This window comes from Mytilus trossulus, chromosome 5 (genome assembly GCF_036588685.1).
Source record: "Mytilus trossulus isolate FHL-02 chromosome 5, PNRI_Mtr1.1.1.hap1, whole genome shotgun sequence".
NCBI lineage: Eukaryota > Metazoa > Mollusca > Bivalvia > Mytilida > Mytilidae > Mytilus > Mytilus trossulus.
In genome coordinates this window covers 47,732,844-47,756,299 of record NC_086377.1, presented here as the reverse complement: position 1 = coordinate 47,756,299, position 23,456 = coordinate 47,732,844, and the positions used below count along the sequence as shown (strand labels likewise).

The following is a 23,456-nucleotide window of genomic DNA, read 5'->3' as shown; positions in this document are numbered from 1 at the left end:
ATACAAAAAGATTTTTTTTTTAATTCCAATCACTAACCTTTGAATTGCTATAACTTTCTTGAATGCATAGAAAACAGAGATATATGAATAGATAACAGATTAATCTTTTAAATGAATGCAATAATATTATTATGTAATCAATAGTTATGTAATGAGCGACATCATCTCGGTAACTTCATTTGAATGAAATTAGCTCCATAATCTCTGCAACAATACAGAAAATGTTAACGAAATCTTAATCAACACATCATGGACTTCAAAAGGTTGTCTCTATGGTATTCCATTATCTCCCAAATCTCTTATTAGTGTAAACATCCTAATCACATTCAAAAAGATAATGTTTAATTAGGTGTAATATTTGTTCTAAACATTCCATCTTAAATCTGAGACACCCTTTTGTAGATAATGGCCATAGGAACAACATATAATCAAACCTTTTTGAGATAAGACGTGGCACGGTACTTGTCTATCCCAATTCACGTATTTGGTTTTGATGTTATATTTGTTATTCTCGTGGTGTTTTGTCTGTTGCTTGGTCCGTTTCGGTGTTGTGTCGTTGTTCTCTAATATTTAATGCATTTCCCCGATTTTGTTTTTTGTCCATGGATTTATGAGTTTTGAAAAGCGGTATACTACTGTTGCCTTTATCTACCCTCTGGGGATACCTATGCAGAAGTTAATTTTAAAGTGGAAATTAGTGGAAGTTAACATTATAATTGGTTACATAATTGTTGCGTAATACTAACAAATATTAATTTGAAGGAGTTATCTGTTAGCTATCCAAAACTACCACTTTTATAAATTTTCATAAGAAAGTTACAGCATTTTTAAACATGGCATTTTTTTTAAATCTTAGTATTGTGCTACCTTAATGTGAACATATACAATACATTTTTATAATTTGATTTGGTTGAATGTAAAGCGAATTTATGAACAGAAAATACTATTTTTGTTTATCTTGTGAAAAAAATAAAACAATAAACCCAATAAATCTGTCAATTCTGCTTCTATTGATACTAGAACATTTGGTGTGCTGGAGAATTTTGGGAGTCTCAGGGAGTTTCTATATTCGAACAAAACATTAAACAGAGACACCTTTTAGAGTTTGTTCAGTTATTGTGTATGAGAGGCAGGGAGCAATGACCACCAAACTGAGACGGCAATTTTGTCTTTGTGGCGTGGCATATTTTCCATACTAATTAAAGACATATGAAAATTTTAAAACCGTAAAAACAATTGAGCATTACTAACTGCGTCACATAAAAATTGTCGTCGGTAACAGCTACTTTCAGACAGAATTTGCACCTCAATCAAATGTGGACAAGTCTTGTATTCAACAAAGCAGTTCTGTCAGTCATTTGAACAGGTCTGCTTTGTAATCCTGTCAGACCACTGTCTGCAAGACCGACAGCTCAAAATCCACCTTCCTTCTCTCCAATCATCAAAGTGTCCGACATGGACATTATTTTTGACAAAGGATAAATCGGGAAAATCATGTGCGGACATAATTTGTCGTCAGATTGTCAGCAGTCTGGTTAACTAAAACAATAACCGTGCTAATACATTTACTATTCATTAAATTATTAACTCATTCTTCAAGTGTCACTTGAATCGTTCCCTATTGTCAGTACTGGTAATATGTTGTTTCCAGTACCTACTGGTACACAAAACCAGTTGAAATCCAGGATGTTCTGTGATGCTTAGTGTAATATTACTTTGCAGGTGGGCTGTTGACATTGTGAATCCATGATTTTCAAGAACTAAAAAGAATGACAAACAAAATGAAGGAATCACATCACCTACACTTCAAAATATAAGAAAATGAATATAGCGAAATGTATTTCACTAAGAACGCCTAAACAACTAGAGTAATATGTCGCTATAAAAATGCAAAAACATAAATATTTGGAATATATATGATATGAACGTAAATGTGAAATCAATTTGCAAGTCTAACATGTTGGGATTTTAATGCCAGAGAATTACATGTAGCTAGATATGTGACGCTTGATAATTGGTTTTTTAACCAGTTTTATTGTATTTTGAAAGATAAAGAAGATTAGATGTATGACTTGAACAGATACAGTCTGAATCATTGATTTAAAAACATTTATGTTTTAAAACAAAAATTCACAGCCTTTAATTGTATTTAATTTAAATAGAGGGTTGCAAATAAATAACACATCTGTAAGTTGAAAAGGAAAGTAAATTTATGAGTTAAAAGTTATTATTCAAGTACATTATAAAACAAGCATAACATTGAGACTACAATGATGAAATGTGTAAACATCAAATATAAATCCTGTGGAATATATAGGAAAATGCATTCTTGAAGAAAATATCCAAATGAAACAAATGATGCAGAAAAAAGGAGAGTTCGAGAAATCACATCCAAAGAATTCATAGTTGGAGATGAACAATGTATATATTGAGGACAAAGCTACTGGTCGGGTAACCAACAGTCGTGTATATACAAAAGACAAAGTCCAAAGTATTTTAAAAATGTGCCTTGATCATAGTGGGCAACAATGACTTAATAAAACTGTTAATAAGATAACTGATATATGTTACTGGAAATGTTTTATGAGTGATACAAAGCATGTTAATCACTGAAATTTCCCAGAAACAAAACAAGAAGTCTGAAACTGCAATTCCAGAACTAACATATGTCCATGTAATAGGAGTTAAGGGGAAGATATGAATAGATATGATAGGACTTTTCTAGCTCAACAGGCAACCATCATGGTTACAAGTACAATCCTTTATATAACATTTCTCACAGTAACAGTCAGGAAAAGTGATCATTGAAAGAATGCAAAATGTTGATGATAATTAGAAATAGCATTATGTTAATCACATTAGTCAAATAAAAGATTTCTTACTTAATATTTACAAGATCATCTTTGTAGGTACACCATTCAACATCTGTGCATAGAGTGGTCTCCTGAAACATGGGGAACAATTCTGTTTACACCCACTCTCAATTCATCTGTTACTCCTGCATTCTCCTTGATGGCATACATGAAACATCTGACAAGAAAAGGGAAGACATCAGGATGTTTCAGTTCCTTTTACTTCTTGGAAAGCTCGTACAATTTCTTAGAGAATCTCTTTTTTCACGTGGTTTTGATAATCTTTCTTTTCTAGGTCTTCACAATGGACTTTGGGCCTTGGTGTGGTAGTGAAATCATTATCTGCATGAAGAATCTTGATTTGGAACCCTGAATCATTTAATATGTGTGTCATTTCCACCGCCATGTCTGGTTCCATTCCTTTGCTGGTACCCTTCCAGTTACGGTAGCAATCATGAGCAGAGACGGTTTCCTTTCTCTTCTCATGAACCTCACAAACTCGGCAGCTTCTACTTCTGTATGTATAATCCATAACCTTGCCTGTTTTAAGCCTATCATACTGGCATGTCCTTCAATTAAAAACATAAAATTGCTAAAATGGCAAAATATGCTATTGAAAATGGTGTTCAAAATACTGCAAGGAATTTTACAACTGATCTTGGAAGTCCTGGCAATGAATCAACTATTCGGAGCATAAAGTCTTTATATATGAGACGTGGATTAAATAAACAATTTGAAAATGCAGCTGACCTTCCTAAAAAAGATCTTGGTAGACCTCTTCTTCTTGGGAAGTACGATGCAGAATTGTTGGATTACATAAAAAGCATCGAGAATTCGGTGGGATAGTTATTAATCAAATAGTTATTTCGTCTACTAAAGGCATTCTCAAATGTCATGATTATGAACTCTTATAAACCTTAGATTTAACGAAGACTTGGGCTGAATCTATGTTACATCGTTTGGGATATACAAAACGTAAGGTAACAAAGTCAGCAAGGTCCCAACCAGAAGACTTCGAAAAAACAAAACAGGATTACATTGATAGAATTGAAAAATGTGTCGAGGAAAATAATATTCCAGACGATTTAATTTTTCATTGGGACCAAACTGGTGTAAATCTTATTCCCGGTGGTAACTTGACAATGGACGCTTAAGGCAGTAAGTAGGTTAATATATTTTGGCATACACGATAAACGACAAATCACTGCGTTGTTAACAATATATAAGTCTGGTGTTCTTCCTCCACAGATTATTTATGCGGGGACAACTGTAATCCAAAATATGGGTTTCCTAAGTCATAGAATATTCGGAAAATCATTGGAGCAATACTGACACTATGTTGCATTACATAGAACATTTGCTTGTGCCGTATGCAACGGATAAATGCTTTTCTGTTCCTGATATTTGTGTTTCTATGATCAAATCATAGAAACAGCTGTGTTTTTAATCCGATTTATGAAGATATTTTTGCAAAACATGAACATAAAATTCCTCCGTTAGGTATACGTTTAAAACCACATTTAGCTTCTTTTAATTTAAAATCTGTTGCTCAAGTTAAAACTTGCAAATGTCCTCCATGGGAACTTCCCAAACCAAAAATGATATTTGATTTCCGTGAACACAATAAAAATAAAACAAATCCTCTTTTAATTCAGCAACACTATGCTGAAATTAAAGCCGATTATCTAGATTTTTCAACTGTCTATACTGATGGATCAAAAGATGGTGATAGAGTTGCATCTGCTGCTGTCTTCAGGGACAGAGCTGCAACCCTCCGTTTGCCATCTGATGCATCCATCTTTACTGCTGAAGCAGAAGCATCACTTTTGGCTTTGAAATTTATTGCTTCTTCAGATAAATCCAAATTTATTATATGTTCGGATTCACTTTCATGCTTACAAGCTATACGAAATACTAAAATAAAAAACCCAACAATCCTGAAAATTTTATATGTAATGAGGAATTTAAAAATTCTTCTGAAAGAAATAATATTTCTATGGGTTCCGAGTCATGTTGGAATCCTTGGAAACACAGCTGTAGACCTTGAGGCAAAGAATGCCCTGGGTGACCCTCTATCTAACTGTGATATACCATATACTGATTTTAAATCTAATATTAGAGAATATGTTTTTAATATATTGAAAAATAAATGGAGTAAAAAAGACGATAATAAATTGCATGAAATTAAACCTAATTGAGGCAAACCTTTTGATAATATTATGTGCAGAAAAGATCAGTGTGTTATTACTAGATGTCGTATTGGTCATACTAGAATACAAACGAGTATCTTTTAAAAAATGAAGATGAACCACAATGTGTTCCTTGCAACTGCAAGTATACTATTAAACATGTTTTAATTAATTGTATTGACTTTGCTGATATTCGTAAGAATTATTTCTCCGAAAGTAGTAGGGAATCATATTTTAATTTTATAAGAATTGCTAGAAATATCATTCAAGCCAAAATTTCCGAGATTAGTAGGGGTATTTGGTTTAGCAATTTAATTTTGTGTATTTATATAGTGTGGAAGAAATATATATATATATATATATGTATTTATCGAAATAAATGCTTTGGAATATAAGTACCAGCTTTTGAATATCTAAAATATGACTGACAATTTTTTTTTCTCTCTGTAGATTCGCTTCATTACGGCCGAAATAGATAGTATTATAATTGACGTAGACGACCATGAAATGATGAGTTTTGACAAGGATTTAAGATTACCATGGCCTATAAATGACATGTCATGTGACGTTAAAGACTATATATACTCCTCCTACAATAGTTACATCAAACATTGGAAGAAATATCATAGAGCAGAAATTTAAATTCTACAATGTACTAATTGTATCAAAGAGTTCAATAAAAACTATAAATTATTGAAACACTTAAAAAAATCCCATAAATTAAATGATAAAACAGCTAAAAAGGCATTGCCTGAGGCTATTAGACAAACAAAATTAAGCACAAAATACATAAATCCTGGAAGTGTTTTACCCAGATTTAAAAAATTGTAAAATTATATGAATGTATTTTTATTTATATTGAACATTTAATTACAAGTAAACTTAAACCAACCACCGCTTTATTTATAAATTGCTATATTTTCTTCAGTAAATTTTTACTACTTTTTAGATATTCATTCAGATTTTACCTATATTGATAATTTTCAACATTTTACTGTTAATTTGACAACTTTTTTGATAAACGATATGCTGTTACCTTAAATCGGTCATTTGATCAAGATAATTTTTTAATATGTATTGACAATTGTATTATAATTAAAATTGAACTAACTACAGGTTTAATAAAAAAAAAAAACATTTTTCAGTTAATTTAGCCACTTTTTGATTTATTGTAGTAGATGAAACGTTAAATGGACCAAATGTTTTAAATATTTGTATCAAATGATCTCTTAACCTGCTATCGGTGTATTATTAAGTTTTCCACATTTTACTGTAAATATGTCATTTTTTAGATATCTCTATTTGATCTTACCTTAAATCGGACATTTGATCAAGACAATTTTTCGTATGTGTATTGACAATTGTATTACAAGTTAACTTAAACCAACCACCGCTTTATTTATAAATTGCTATATTTTCTTCAGTAAATTTTTACTACTTTTTAGATATTCATTCAGATTTTACCAATATTGATAATTTTCAACATTTTACTGTTAATTTGACAACTTTTTTGATAAACGATATGCTGTTACCTTAAATCGGTCATTTGATCAAGATCAGTTTTTAATATGTATTGACAATTGTATTATAATTAAAATTGAACTAACTACAGGTTTAATAAAAAATAAAAAACATTTTTCAGTTAATTTAGCCACTTTTTGATTTATTGTAGTAGATGAAACGTTAAATGGACCATTTTTTTTAAAGTTTGTATCAAATGTTCTCTTAACCTGCTATCGGTGTATTATTAAGTTTTCCACATTTTACTGTAAATATGTAATTTTTAAGATAACTCTATTTGATCTAACCTTAAATCGGACATTTGATCAACACAATTTTCGTATGTGTATTGACAATTGTATTACAAGTACATTTTAACCGACCACAGCTTTATTTATAACTGTCAATTATTTCAGTCAATTTATGTTCTTTTTGGATATTCATTGGGATGTTACCTTTATAGATAGTTTTTCCACATTTAACTGTCAATTTGTCAACTTTTTCTTACTCTAAAATTAAATAGACACACTGGCTGTAGAGAAACACAACAAGGCCCACGCAGAGACACGCACCATATTGCAACATACCTTTGATGTATGCAAATCTAGATTTAGGTAAAAAAAAAAATATATTTTCAAATTATAGAAAAGATCATTTTGAATATATTAATCAAAGAAAACATACTGGTCATTTTGAGGCCCTCTGTAACTTGCTGTTCGGTGTGCACCAATACTCCTTCTTGAGGAAGTTGTATTGTTACCTATAATTCAACTACATTCTGTCTTGGATATACAGCTTGTCTCATTGACACGCATACCACATCTCATTAATAACTTATAAAGAATGATACAATTTTCATCTTTTTATGTGCAAAATATACTGAAGTATTCACTAGAAGCCTGATTTCAGTCTGAAACGGCCATTTTGGTCTGATCACATCTTGATTGACTGGATTTACCGCTAGAGAAATTCGTCCAGATATTTCAGATCGTTTAGTCGCCGTTCAGATCGATAGCCTCATCAGGTAAATCAGTTCGTTAAGGCGTATCAAGACGGAAAAGACTGAATCGTCTAGCGGGTTGTTTAGACCCGTTAAGACCGTGTCAGACCAAAACAGACCATTGATACAAAATTACGTTCAACATGTTCAGACCCTGTTTAGATCCGTTTAGTATACCGGTTTGATAACACGAGTTGCGCCCCTTCTACTCGATAATGCATTTTAGATTAATTTGTATATATGTTTTTTTTTTATATTAGGATTTGTTTGAAGTATTATTTTGATTAATTACAAAGAAAAATTAAATCTTCTGTTGATTCTTTATTTCTTTTCTTGTTTTGTCGAGGAACTAATAAATTATTCGTCTATATATGTTGTTTATTTTTTTAATAAATGTTAGTTTATATAAATGTATATTGGTAATTAAATGCAAGGACGTATGTTAATTGTATACACACCAGAATGTATGCCATAAACCTTAAAATGTTGTGAACACCGGTGAAAATGTTTTTCGTATTTGAAGATTAGTAACGGAAAATCCTAAACGTAACCTAAAAAAGTTAAGGATCCACAGAAATGCACCGGAGGCAAATTAACACATGCATATTTTGGTTTTATGTATGACATTTGCTTTAATTCGTTTTCTGTTGATATATGTCCTAGTTAACCGTTGAAGCTGTTGCTTTTTGTTTGCATGTGTATTAATTTAGTGAGATTTACTCTATTTAAGTTGGAAAAAAATATTCCCGACATCCGGAAATTCGAAAAAAGACTTCTCGGATCCCGAAACCTGATCATCATACTGCATTCATTCAGTCTCTGTCGGGACAGTGTTAAAGTATCACCGTATAATATGCATTTTCTAATCCATATGATAGGTATACTGTACTTAGTATACATATGGCGTTAACTTAAACAAAATCTATTTTAGTTAAAATGGTTGAGTTCGATGGCACGTGCTAGTAATCAACCGGGTCAACAGGTAACAAAATCAATGATCCGTAACGTAAGAAAGTACATGCCTATTATATATTACAATTACTCTCATCATCATTCTAATAGAAAGGTGCCGTAGGGCTAAACGTTAATAAAGAATTAATGAATTTGTGTATACACGTATTAGTGATGTCTGATCGTCAGCTTTTAATATACATGCTTATGTTTTCAAGATTTTAAATTGAGCAAAAAAAAATGAACTGTTCGGAAGTTTGTTAAGTATTCAAAAGAACCTTTTCGCTTCTCTACTTATATAGTTTACAGAGTATTCCTTTAAATTATGTCAGTTAAATAAAGTAGTGTGTATTTGTATTCTATTTATTTTGCTAATTGTATCATTATAATATTCATTTTGTATTTCACTACTATATATACTTTAAGTTGTAGTGTGATTGATTGTTGGTTGTTAAAAGTCCAGTGGCAAATATTTCATGCATTTTCAGGACCAGCTGTAAGTTGAAGACATATATGGAACTCACCGGTGTAGTTTTCACGTGTTATAATAGATAGAAGAATAATTAATTTCTAAAATATCGAAACATAAAGGAGGCAAGGCGCATGGAATACCCGCACTTATCAGTTCTTTTCTCTGTTTTGTCTTAAAAAAATAATGTTATTTTTTTTTTTATATGTTTATATAATTCACGATAACTGCGGTGTATACGTGCTGTCAGACGAAAGATAAATATGTGCCCTTTAAATGTCTTTTTTACCATGGATCGCTTGCTTTCGTCGTATTGAATGGAAGCTGCGCTCAAAGTACTAATTCTTTGGCGTATAACGACCAACCATGATGTGAACAATCTTTTAAAGATTAATTTTGAAATGTCTGACATTGTAAAGTTCGTCTACAGTAAAACTTGTAAAATGCATTTTTTTGTACAAAAAACACTTCATTTTGTTATAAAAATTTTAGTTCGAAAAAACCTTTTTTTTCATACATTTTTTGTTCGATTTAAAGCCAATGTTATCATTAACTACGTTTCAATATTATTTTACAAATATTTTATCATATTCCATCCAAAATAAGAGATTAATTTTTCATGTTTTAAAAAATTAAGGTGTCGCAATACTTTTTTCCATGTGTATATATGTTTCTGCATGGGTGATTTGTACAGTTATATAAATACAGATTTAATGTTTTTACAAAATGCATTCATTTACACGTAATGAACGAATTTGGTAATTGTCATTGTTTGTCGGGAATACACGTACTTGTAATAATTATCCATTCATTTGACTGTTTTTCCCCGAGGGCTAATCATAACCTATGCCATATGGCATGGAGAGATTAATAGAATAGTTTGAAAGGATATAAGCTATTATTTCGGGCGATATCTATTTGTGCCAAAAAGTAACTCATTTGCGCCACAACTTAATTGCGCCAATACTTCTTTGGCGCCACTTAATTTTCAAAACTATATGTATCATTTGCGCCAATAAAATAATCATCTAATTGCGCCAATTTTTTTTTATTTATATAAAATAACTAAATGATTGACTTCCCTCCTTCTTTATCCGGGCTCGGGATCGGCAGTTTACCGACTGGCGGAGTTAAAGTCATTTTAATAACAAAAAGTATGCTGAATTAAAACGTTCACTTGTATAAATATACACAGTTACACCTTAAAATGTCTGTGTACATCATTGAACTAAAGGCTGGTATTTGTAGTTGAGAATAGACACATATATAATGTCCTATCTTGAAGCCATGCATGTATAGTATAAAGTTGTTTGAAATATTTTGGACAAATTTTATAGATACCAGCAAAAACTTCCTCTGAAATTGTACACAGAAATTTTAAATTTTAAATTAGCTTTGCATCCTAATAAAATGATCCCGCTTTCTGGATCGTTACACAATACAAAGTCATCATCTTTGTTTGTAACAACACCAATAGCATCCACTATTCAGTGAAATTCGGCTGGAATTTAAGTTGAGCCGGTGAAGTTTTCTTCTCTCTATATACATTTACTGACGCACATATTTTAAATCTTTCTTTTCTTAGTTTTCTTCTTCAATTTTGAAGAGCTCTGGATTTATTATTTTTTTAAGGTAGCTCTGACAACATACCATTTGTTTTTCTTTTGCTATAGGTAAAAAAATATTTACAGGTAAATATGGCGCAATTTCATTTAATTAATTGGTGAAAAATAAAGGTTCCGTCGTCAGCATTCACGCCGACAAATTCAGCATTTAGGTTCACAGGGGCGGATTTAGGCGGGGGCGTGGCGGGCGTGCGCCCCCCCCCCTAAAATTTGCAAAGCATGGGTTGACTTCAACATATTTAAAGTATCAGAAGAGACCATTCAATCCTTTTTAACATTCAAAGTAAATAAAACAGTCAGTTTAACAGAATCAACGTGATTACTGATCAACCAACCTACGCTTTATTATAAAGTTCTATAAATGATTTCAAAGGAAGGTGTCAAACGCGGAGCTGCATTTGATGACAAATATAATAGGTTTTTAGCAGTTAAAGTAAAAACAAATGTTACATTGCATTTGCTGTTTTTATAATCAATTTGTTTGATAATTGAAGTTCCAAAACATCCCTTACTAACTTTCACAATTTCATCACGACACGGGTCAAGAAAGCAGTCGGCAGGTGGGATCTTTATAATATCCATAATGAAAGATAGAAATACTGTTTCAAGTGAAAGGTTAGTTTATTAATTTGTATCTCTGTGTGACGGTGTCTATATTTGTTTCTCATTTGCAACCTAAATATTTAGCCGAAATCTGTACCGTATTACTGTATGCTTGGATCCCCAGAAAATAAACATAACTGCGTAAATGCATCTCATTTTGATTTTAGTTGTTTGTGGCGAACACAGTAAAGTCTGGCACGACCACCGAAAATCAAAAATGAAAAAAGCAGATAGTATGAAAGAACAATTAAAAATCGCTGGTAAAAGTAGAAATTTTCGTTTGAAAAATATATTGGTCTGGTGAGCAATTGTGATCTGTCTCGTCACATTGCGTCCGTATGTCCGCCCGTCTATCTGTAGATTGTTGTCAGGTGTGGATTAATATAAAAGAGAAGATGTGGTATGATTGGCAATGAGACAACTATCCACAAAAGACCAAAATGACACAAACATTAACAACTTTAGGTCACCGTACGGCTTTCAAGGCGGTTTCAGCTTGAAACTTTAATTCCTCGCTAATTTTAACTCACAATAGTTCGAGATATCAACATTGCACACCTTCAGAAGAATATTTCAATAATTTTACCTAAAAAAACTCCAAAATTTTTTCGCCTCGGTCAGCTCGGCGAAAATAAAATTATGCGCCCCCCCGAACTTGAAATCCTCGATCCGCCCCTGGTTCAGTCTGTGGTTAAAGTTTTGTTTTACATCAAAATCGTTGTCAAACATAATGGAATTTCGGGAAATTGGGACATTGGCTTCTTGATGTCCAAAACACAGTATCCAGGGGAAAATTTTGCATATATTTATTTTCATTTTTCCGTATTTTACTACTAGATGGACTTCGTTTTTCCTGAACAGTTAATTTCATGTTTTGTCTGAGGTTAAAGATGTTTGTGCAGCCATCAATAACCGGTTTGTTTAACCGTACAGTTGCAAGTTAAATGCATATATCCATGCAGGTCAAGATCATGATAATGATAAATGAATGTTTAAACTATTTTGTTCTACATGGCGCTGGACTTTCACTCGTTTGTTCAAAATGCAACAGTCAGACTGAGAGCATGTATATATCTTATAAGTGAGTGTGGCTTTTTTCCACCTATTTTCAAACTTGAAAGGAGACCTCTTTCAGCGACACGAGTCTAGAACATGTACATGTGGCAGTTGCAAGTAATAGCTATATAAATATAAAAGAGAAGATGTGGTATGATTGCGAATGAGACAACTGTCCAAAAGAAACCAAAATTACACAGACATTAACAACTATATGTCACCGTACGGCCGTCAACAATGAGCAAAGCCCATACCGCATAGTCCGCTATAAAATGCATTTCAAAGATACTATAATTAGAATGAAAGGTTATAGAGTATATTAAACGTACTTACAAAATATGTCATCTTGTAGAATGTGATTTCACAAATATATTATTTTCAAATTCGCAGTCCAAGTCAACGTAAAATCAGTTACACACATTTTTCATGCTATAAATCCATTTCAACAATATCATTTCAAACACACACTAGCTTGCCTTTTCATTAATTTAAATAATACAAATTCAGCTAAATTTTGTTTATTCCCATCAACAGAGAAATCTCACACTTATCCTAGACGTTAATAATACTCATGCACTTCAATTTTATTAAACAATTTATTGATACGGATGACAACACTTTAAAAATACGGTTACATCAGGGTGTAAAAAAAGTGAATTTGTTTTAATTTGAATTCAAAGATAGATTAAACGGTAGCTTTAATAGTGAAATGTACTATTTTTTGAAGACTCGCCTAAATGTATGTTGCATAGATGTATTTGACCCCAACAATTTTATTAAGATCATGCTGTAAATTATATTTATAAAACCATTCATTTGTAAATACCGCATATATCTGCTCACTGTTTGAATATAGAAACTTGTCGATTTTATAATATTGAGACATATCCGAGATTTTGTATTATGTGTGATAAACAAGTAATTGAAGATGAATATCATTTTATTTTAGTATGTGAAAAGTAATGAACTTCGAAAGAAATTTATCAAACCATATTGTTGGAGGAAACCGTTGAGTCATAAACTTATAAGACGATCAATGCATTTGAACGGGGACATATAGTTGGAACTCGCCCCTTTTTTTGTGTGATCGGTTGGGACCCCAATACAGGCTCATAGTATTTTGAAGCATTTTTGAAGTAATCAAATATAATAAACCAGAGACATATATAACTTGTAATTTATGTCTCTAAATGGACGAATGATAATTTTTACGAAAAGAAAGAAAAAGCAAGTCTATCCGAAAGGTGATTGTCTATTTGATATTTAAAAGGAAAATGTATAACTATAGTGTGTTCATTGTAAACTTAAACCATAATGCATAGAATTGTCTCTGCATGTTTATAACAGTCACAAGTCACTTCTAGAATTAAAGGTCAGCGATCGATTAAAAATTCGTGCAATTATATTTTGTCAAAATTTTCCAGAACACGTTAAATTTAATATCAGAGCCATATAATACATGTTTTATATCTTTGACTATTATGCTAGTAGACTAGTATAGTTTTCTCAGGTTATATTCTCCGTTGATATGTATCTTTCCTTTAAGTCTTGTTTTTTTTTCTCTAACACTTTAGAATAGTATATACGGGACAACTTCCGAAAATAATCTTTCAAAATGCAAATTTAAAACTTGTATGTCAAATAATTTGACCACATGACAAAAAATTCTACAATAAACATTGGTCACGCTCGACAGATTTCGATATGAGACAGTCACACGTGCCGTTACAATAGCCAGTGTACACGCATCAGCGCACACATGTATGTCAAATAGGTCTGATTGGAGGAATGTTTCCGAAAACACGCCTACCTCAAACTAATACCCAATCAAACGCCTTTACCAGAAACATAAATAATACTTGGAGATTTGGTTGCGTATTATATTCTTTTATTATTTTATTATTTACTTAATCTTAAATTTTTTACTTTTTTTATTTATTTATTTATCCAAATTTTTGCTTTTTAAATTTTTGTTTTTATTAAACTTTCTCATCGTTCTAAATTATTTAAATTACCATATGGTAAACATATTAAATTATTTAATGCCCAAAAAGGCGCAAGCCAGGGCCGACCGTGCAAGGGCTGTATAGCCAGTCAAGGTCGTTAAAAACTTCCATTTGTTGGTTGCGTATTCAACATTTGAAAAAGTTTATAACACTCTTTAATTCGATCTAAGAAGCAAAGAATATGTCCGAAATGCAAGTTTCCCAATAAATTTCAGCTATCTAGTGATGAAAATAAATAAAAAAAAAATACAAATTAAAAGTTTTTCGAGTTATATAACTATAAGTCTTTTATCTGGCAAGAACAGCCCAATTTAGCGGACAAGCAGTCAAGTTATTCTTTTTGCTGTTACTGAATATATCAAGAAAGAAAATAAATCCCGATATTAATTTGAAACTTTGTTACTGAATACTTTTCCAAGAAAATATTCACATCTCTTGGTAACATGCATGTCGGAACAGAAAATTCTCTTGGGACGTCAGGTAGCATATATATAACGTGCATGTTGGAACAGAAAATTTGGCATACAGTACTTCAGAACGATGTTCACATTATAATACATTATACCCAACAATTGTGATGACGAATTCCTTCCTTTGTTCGAGAACAATTTTATTTAAATAGAAATCTGTGATTTTACTTTGTCCATTACTTCGACGAACCAGAGCAGGTTAAATATCGACCTGTTTTTAATTCAAATTGGTTCTCTTCTTCTTCTTTTGGTATACAATAGTCCATCGACATCCCATGATAACATGCTCAGTGGCGGACCCAGGAATTTTCGTAAGTGATGGCCCACTGACTGACCTAAGAGAGGGACCGCTCCAGTCACGGTTCAGTGATTCCCTATATAAGCAACCAATTTTTTTCCCAAAAAGGGAGGGGGCAACTTGCATGTTTATTTATGTTTAATTGTCATTTTGCTTATTTTCTTTGGTTACATCTTCTGACATCAGACTCGGACTTTTCTTGAATTGAATGAATTTTAAATGTACGTATTGTTATGCGTTTACTTTACTACATTGGCTAGAGGTATAGGGGGAGGGTTGAGATCTCATAAACATGTTTAACCCCGCCGCATTTTTTGCGCCTGTCCCAAGTCCGAAGCCTCTGGTCTTTGTTAGTCTTGTATTATTAAATTTTAGTTTCTTGTGTACAATTTGGAAATTAGTATGGTGTTCATTATCACTGAACTTGTATATATTTGTTTAGGGGCCAGCTAAAGGACACCTCCAGGAGCGGGAATTTCTCGTTACATTGCATTGAAGAACTGTTGGTGACCTTCCGCTTCCTCTTCGATACATTCCCCATTTCCATTCTCAATTTTATTTCTTTCTTATGTTCAATGTAAAAATGTATATAATTTTAAATTGCAACTATCTATAGTTCCGTAACTTTCTATCAAGGCGTATAAAAGAATGGTCGTTAAGTGCGTATATATATATTTTTGTTAAATCAATTTTTCTTGTATGTTTCAAACTGGCCTTTACTTTTGACAACGAGTACTTACATTTCCCCAAATTTACCATTGGAAAAAATGTGTAAGCAAATTTTTATTTTATCAAATCTCTTTTTTGGAATTATTTAAATTTTTATGAATAATATTCTTTACACCAGAAATGTTATTTATAAACAGTAATGACTAGTGTATCACTATCGGACACGCAGGACAGAGATGTATATTATCAAATGATTACCTATGCACCTGAAAGTTTAAAATGGAAAGTTTCAAGTTTTCGGTCGTGTACACTGACAGAAGTGAAATGATGCATGAACTTGCAAGTCCGACAGGAAATCGCTTGAATACCTGGAGGTGTCACCTGCCAATACATCTGGGAGTAATACCTTTAGCCATGCTGGTGATCAGACAGGTGAAGGTCTGAATTTATTTAAATAAGTTTATTACATAAAAGAATTATGGACAAATTAGATTTTTGAAAACAATTTTCACGGAACGTCAGGGTAATACTTGTACAAGACATTAGTTAATTTTATTTACTTTACATTAAAGTAAATAAACCCAAGTCAGGAGCCTGTTATTAAGTGGTTGCCGTTTGTTTTTGTGTTACATCAAGGATTTGTATAGTGAGACACTATACAAATCCTTGGTTACATATTTGTTTTTGTTCATTTATTTTCATAAATAAGGCCGTCAGTTTTCTCGTTTGAATCGTTTTACTTTTTCTTATAGTTATCGGGGCCTTTTATAGCTGACTAGGCGGTATGGGCTTTGCTCATTGTTGAAAGCTGTACGGTGACCTATAATTGTTAATGTTTGTGTCATTTTGGTCTTTTGTGGAGAGTTGTCTCATTGGCAATCATACCACATCTTCTTTTTTTATATTTAAATAGTCTTCCCTTAATTTTTTGTCTGTAGTGTTTTTGTTGATTGCTGTTTATCACATATTTGTTTGTTTGTAGCTCATGTATACTAGTATAAATCAAGTTGTCATCACTGTTGGGTTCTCGTCTGAATTTTTTAAATTAACTCTGTTAGAAGCCTAGCTCTTTCCAAGCAGAGCCATTTATAGGGTGCTCATCATGAAGTTTAAGTTTTTGGTCTTTGCTGAAGGGTGTGCAGTGACCTATTATATAGTGACTAAAAAGAAAATCACTTGGTCTACATGGTTTATAGTTTAAGTAATGCAAGTCGTCTCATCAAAATTCATACCCAGTGGTGGATCCAGGGGGAGGGTTCAGGGGGTTGGAACCCCCCTTTTTTGGACGATCATGGAATGGGGACATATAGTTGGAACCCCCCCTTTTGTCTTGGGTTGGGAACCCCCCCCCTTTTTTAAATGGCTAGATTCACCCCTGATACCATATCTCCTTAGGCAAAACAAAAATTAAGTTTGTTTCCAACATGTTCAATGTAGCTTACAGCTTCTGAGAAACAATTCAAACATTGATGACCTTCTGCTGTTGTCTGCTCTGTAGTCAGGTTGTTGTCTTATTGGCACATTCCCCATTTCCAGTCTCTAATTTCATTACGAAGTATCTGAGAAACAAACCTAACCATGTTAACATTGTATTAAACTGAAATAACCTAAATCACTTAGATTATCCATGAAATAAAATTAAGGTCAGGTCAACCTAACCTGATAGACAAGTAGACCTTGCAAGGTACTCATATACAATAAAATGTATCCAATTACATGTAATAAAATGTAACAGTATATTTTACACTCATTCCCTGAACCAGCTCTTTTAGCTTTTATAAATTTAAAGCTCTATTAAAAATAGCTTACATCATCACCCCAAGACTGTAATACATATTTCTTGCATATATACAACCAACTTTCATGACTTTCATGTAAGGCGAGACAAAATAAATTGATACTTTGAAGTACATGTATTGTTTAATATGTTCGACTACTACATGTACTAGTATAAAATGCCAGTTTCAGAATGAACAGTAATTTAGAAGATTGTCACCATACATGTAGATTCATTCAGACTATTTGAACTACAAATGTATACAGCAAGCTGTCATTTGACTCTAAGTGCAACCAACAACCGTGCCAGGGCTGTAAAGCTTGTCTAGGTTGGTGAAACTTCCATAATCATGCATATATGACACTAACCAATTGTGACGGACCGTGACAGACCCTCACGAAAGGTCAAAAAGGTTTAACACTCCCAGCTGGTGGTACATGAAGCCAACAGTAGCAACGCCAGCACAGAAATTCTTATTATATCCAAATTCTTATTTTAAATGTATAATTATCCAAGGTGAATTCAGATATATATGATCATGATGATGCACTTGTAGTATTGACAATGATCATGATGATTGTAAGATAATCACTGAAACTATGAATTTTCATTATTCCAATTTCCTACTTTTTTTCCTATGAATTTCAAGTTTGCTATTTGTTCAATTCACAATTTCCTTTTTGTCCAATCAGAACATCCCATCAACATCATGGCATAATGCTGTTAGCTTTATCAACGTTATTTCAAATTGCAATAAGTAACTCAAAATTATGAATGAATCCACCGTTTCGCAATTTACAGCTACAGAGGTGAGGTACCGTATGAGAGTAATTTAGTGACACTATATATTTCCTATGTATATATGATATATATGCCCCTTCATAATCTTGCTGGGAATCATGCTCAAACCAATGTGATATCTTATCTACAAAAAAAATTTACATTAAGAATTAAGTATTTATAACTTGTATTACATGCGACTTCTATAACATGTATAAAATTAAATAAGTCAATAGCATTAATACTATTTTATATACTACTGTCAATTCAGAAATTAATGTGAGGTTTTTATTATTGCGAAAAATGTGACTGAGTTGTAAACGCAATAACTTAAACGCACATTTTATGATATTTTATATGAATTAAACAGGATTTTTCACAAAATCGTAAAAATTAAAATCGCATTTAAGTCTAAAATGAAAAATTCGCAATAATTTGCAAGCAATAATTTCTGAATTTACAGTAACTACATGTATTTGATTTGTGATATTTGTAGTAATAATAATTCAACAAATTCTTTTAATAATACTTTTTTATTTCAAAATAGAATTTGTAGAATATTACTACATACATGACAAAGCAATGGTATGCATAGATTATAACATGTTATATTTAAGTTCTACAAAATTTAGAGCAAAACAAATCATTGATAACAATTCAGGGGAGAGTCCAGCCATTTTGAAAACCAGGACAAGGGGTGGTTCCAATTACATGTCCCAATTCAAATGCATTGATCCTCAAAAAGAGAAAGGGTTCCAACCCCTGGAACCCCCCTCTGGATCCGCGCCTGCAATTTAATGAAACATGCCTGGAAAATTATCTTAAATTTCTTATCACAAAAGTGTAAAAAATTGTCGTTAAGGACGCAATGCTGTCACATCATTTGGAATCAGGGCACAATATCAATATACTCTTTTTTTTGCCCCCGGCAATTTAGAGGTTATTGCATATGCAAACCCAAGCCTTGAAGGTATTCATAACAAATATGTGATAAATTATAATTATTGTACATCACCCACCAGTGGCTATATAAATAGGTGCATCATCATTGTAACATACATGTGAAGATTGGTTGGTTATGAGTTATAAAAAATCCAGTGACAGATATTTCATGCAAATTTTAGGACGTGACAGTTATCAATACATTATTAAACATACAATAAATATGAATATGTAGGGTTACTCTAGTCCAAATAATTATGAGGTTTGGCAAGGCTATTTAAATTTTTTTCTGGGACGCCTTCCTACAACGTCCTAGGAAGGCGTCTCAGAAAAAAAATAAAATAGCCTTGCCAGACGTCATAATTATTTGGACTAGGGTTACTCCATCAGGGGGTTAGGTCTGGTAATAGGCCCCCTCCCCCCAACCAAACCATTGTGAATACACACAATGGTTTAGGCAATAAACAGGTGTGTATCCAGCCCTTTTTAAAAGGGTGGATTTAAACCATAGTTTATATGTACCTTTTTCAAATCATGCATTGATCTTCCAAAAAGGGAGGGGGGGGTCCAATCACAGGAATAATTTTTTTTACAAGCCCAAATTCTTACTTTGCCTTTGAACAAGTTACTGTACAAGAATGTGGTGTATTAGAAAGTCAATTCATACCTGTATGCACAAATGTAACAAATGTAAACATCTCTCCTTCAAACTCCTGGCCGGATCAATGATTATTCTCATGTCTGATAGGCATGTTTTAAAATATTATTCATTTCTACTCACCAATTGTAATTTCCAGCTCAGCTTATATTGTGCTGTAGTGTCCATCTACCATCATGGCATGTCAACGAATTTGTGTAAAATAAATTTGCCATTTGAAGATGCCGACATGTGACAAGTAAAGAGGGTACGGTAACGTTAAATCGTTTACGGGCTTATTTTCCGTTTTTAATCAAACTTGTCAGATTTGATTAATTATCGTCAGAAAATGTCCCTAATGGATAGTAATTCAAATTAAACCAGCTTTATTATGCTGTATTCATGTAATATATATTACCTGGTCTTCAAATGTACTTCAGGTACACTGGCCTTTTTCTGCTATAATATTCAAACTTTATCTTTTAACAAAGTCTTCTGGTGTGTAATATTTTTTTTATAAAAGGCTCTCGAATTATAGACTAAGTGAAAAATAAAGATGGAAAGTCAAACGCATGAGTCTGGCAAAAATGAACGGACAATGGCATGACAGTAAACGGAAAACGAGAAAAGACATAGATTCTAGTTATATATATATATTTTTCCCTGCCTCACTCAAATGCAGTTTATATAGCCAACATTAAAAGTTAAATGAATGCATTCATTTACAATATTAAAAAATGTTACATCTTAAATTTAATTAAACATAATTACTAAGATCACGCGTTTCAAGTGTTCACGCACAGGCACTTGTCTCAGAAAAAAAATTCCTATATACCTTATTATAATAAGGTATATAGGAAATTTTTTGGCACTTGTCTCAGAAAAAAAAAATTCCTATATACCTTATTATAATAAGGTATATAGGAAATTTATTTTCTGAGACAAGTGCCTGTGTGTTCACGGCCGACATCCGTAATTATTTAATACGGGTGTAAAAATGATTTATTGCGTCAACATGACAAATTTTTCACCACCCACGACAGTCTGTAATTGCAAAAACATGTATTGTAATCACTTGTAAACCTTTAATATAAAGGTTCAGGTGCTTACATTCAATAAATAAATGTTATTTCGGCAATCTGTTGATTTTTTTTTAGTCATTTCGCGGCGGTTTGTTCAGCAGTATGACTTTGAGCTATTTTTTAAAATATATACAAAACATGTTAAATAGGATGTAGTAAGAATTCAAATTGAATATTGTTTTTATTTAATTAACATGATTAAAGGGACGTGGTAGACTTTCAGTTAACATAAACCGTCTTCTTTCTAACTTTTATTTTATTTTTAAAAGGGGAGCAACCCCTGATAAACAATGGGAAAGTTTCACTCGTTTTGTGTCCAAATGATTAAAATCTGAACACGACTGGACACGGTCTGACAACATCTTGACGTAACTTTGTATCCATGGTCTGTTTTGGTCTGACACGGTCTTAACGGGTCTAAACAACCCGCTAGATGATTCAGTCTTTTCCGTCTTGATACGCCTTAACGAACTGATTTACCTGATGAGGCTATCGATCTGAACGGCGACTAAACGATCTGAAATATCTGGACGAATTTCTCTAGCGGTAAATCCAGTCAATCAAGATGTGATCAGACCAAAATGGCCGTTTCAGACTGAAATCGGGCTTCTAGTGATTGTCAGTTAATATTTGTACACAACATTTTCCAATGTAATTTTTTTTTTTAACTTTAATAATTTACAATGAAAAAAAGCATGTAATGCTAAATTAATTTTGAATTTAATTTCAATTGCATGTACTTTAGTGATGTTAATGATAAGAAATAGTGATAATATGAATATTTTTATTGAATATACAGACATGTTTGGTAAATAGTATTTATATAAACTTAAAAAGAAATGTGAGAATCATATATTTGTGTTGTTACGTTTTAAGAAAGATTTTTATCTAAATATATTGATGAAATAACAAACCGATGAAATGTTTCTATAAGCATCACCGTTAAGTTAACATGGGCGGGGTTCTTGAAATTTAGAAAAGTTGTGTTTAACAAGCAAACTGTCACAAATGTTACTAAGTTATAACTTGGTCTGTCCAAGAATTTATTTTAAAGAGTTGTATCACAAAAAATAATAATAAATATAAAATATATTTACTGAACCAGAATTCATAACCATACAAATAATATATATAAATATTAAACAGATTAACCCACACCAGATTTGCCTGGAAGATTATAAACTGCCATGGGAAAAGAAGATTTTAAGTGATCTTTACAAAGTTACAAATGTGTATTGTCCTGTTGACATGATATTAAAAACTGAAATCAGAAAAAAATATGTTTCAACATGATCAGACTTGGGGTAATTGTAATCGTTAATCAGCTGTAATTGATTACAATTTTCCAAGTAATCATTGTAATCATTAATCAGCCAAAAATCTGATTACATGTAATTTAATTTAATCAATTACTTTTCATAATGCCCTGTAATCCTGATTACTTATGATTACATTATGATTACAATGAAAAAATTCTTGAACTATGTTTATGGTCAATAAATGAACCTTTTTGTTCTTCTTATAGAATGAATATTCAACAAGTTAAGATAATTTGGTTTACTTTATAAAGCATGTTTAAAATTGATTTGTATACTTCAGTAAAAAATAAACTGTTACAGTATTTAAAAGTCATCATTAGCCTAAGAAGAGACATGTTATACAATTGTATGTCTCTAGTAAAAGATACTGTACATATATTCACAATTTTTAAAGATGTACAAATATATTTGGTGAAAAACTAATATTATACTTTTCTTTAACCCTGAATTATAATCTTTTGTTAATATTGTGATTTTTGTCAACTCTGAATTGACAGGTAGGAAACCAATTAAGGTTTGTTTTTATTGCAATTTCCAATTGAGTATACATAATGTAGCTGTAGGACAATATATTAAATAAAAGATTAATCACATCTGTGAAAAATTATCTAATTAGCACAAACTAAATTAAAAGTTGGACAAATATCTTGTTTAAAATAAGTAAATGTTAGTACATGTATGTATTTGGACTGGACATGTAAAATGCATTGATTTATAGTATTGTATTTTGTTAACAATTTGTTTAAACAATTCTATTAAAATTTTACATAGTTTTAATCTGGTAACTTTATTTCATCCATATTTTAACTTTCATAAACTGCACCTTGAAATATGTATAAAGTCTGGAAGAGGTCAGAAGACAAACAGCAAACTCTTTATAAAGCCAGATTCAATTGAAGTCAAAATAATTCAGAGATCAATGATGATAAAGTGTAATGGGTGACACAATGTTCATTTATGTATGTAGTGAACTTTTGTGGTTTATTAAAGAGATGAGGTTGTCATTTTATACAAAACAAAATCCTATTATTAAACGTTGATTCATTCACATCATTCAAAATGTTTTTTTTTGTATTCATTGTAATCAGATGTAATCATGATTACTTTGCCAATGTAATCATTAATTTAATCAGACACTTTCAGAAATGATGTAATCGTTAATTTAATTTAATCGTACAAATGACAAAGTAATTGTAATTTAATCAATTACATTGAAAGTAATCGGACCCAT

At 31.7% G+C, this 23,456-nt stretch overlaps 1 long non-coding RNA gene across 1 annotated transcript; it reads right to left on the bottom strand.

Annotated features, from left to right (window-relative positions):
• Positions 1-17,264: 17,264 nt before the first annotated feature.
• On the bottom strand, positions 17,265-20,225 carry LOC134718899 (uncharacterized). The gene is made up of 2 exons (XR_010107465.1): positions 19,969-20,225; positions 17,265-18,390 (listed from the first exon to the last, which is right to left on the bottom strand). It is a non-coding gene; the product is annotated as an uncharacterized LOC134718899 (long non-coding RNA).
• Between the last annotated feature and the right edge of the window lie 3,231 nt (positions 20,226-23,456).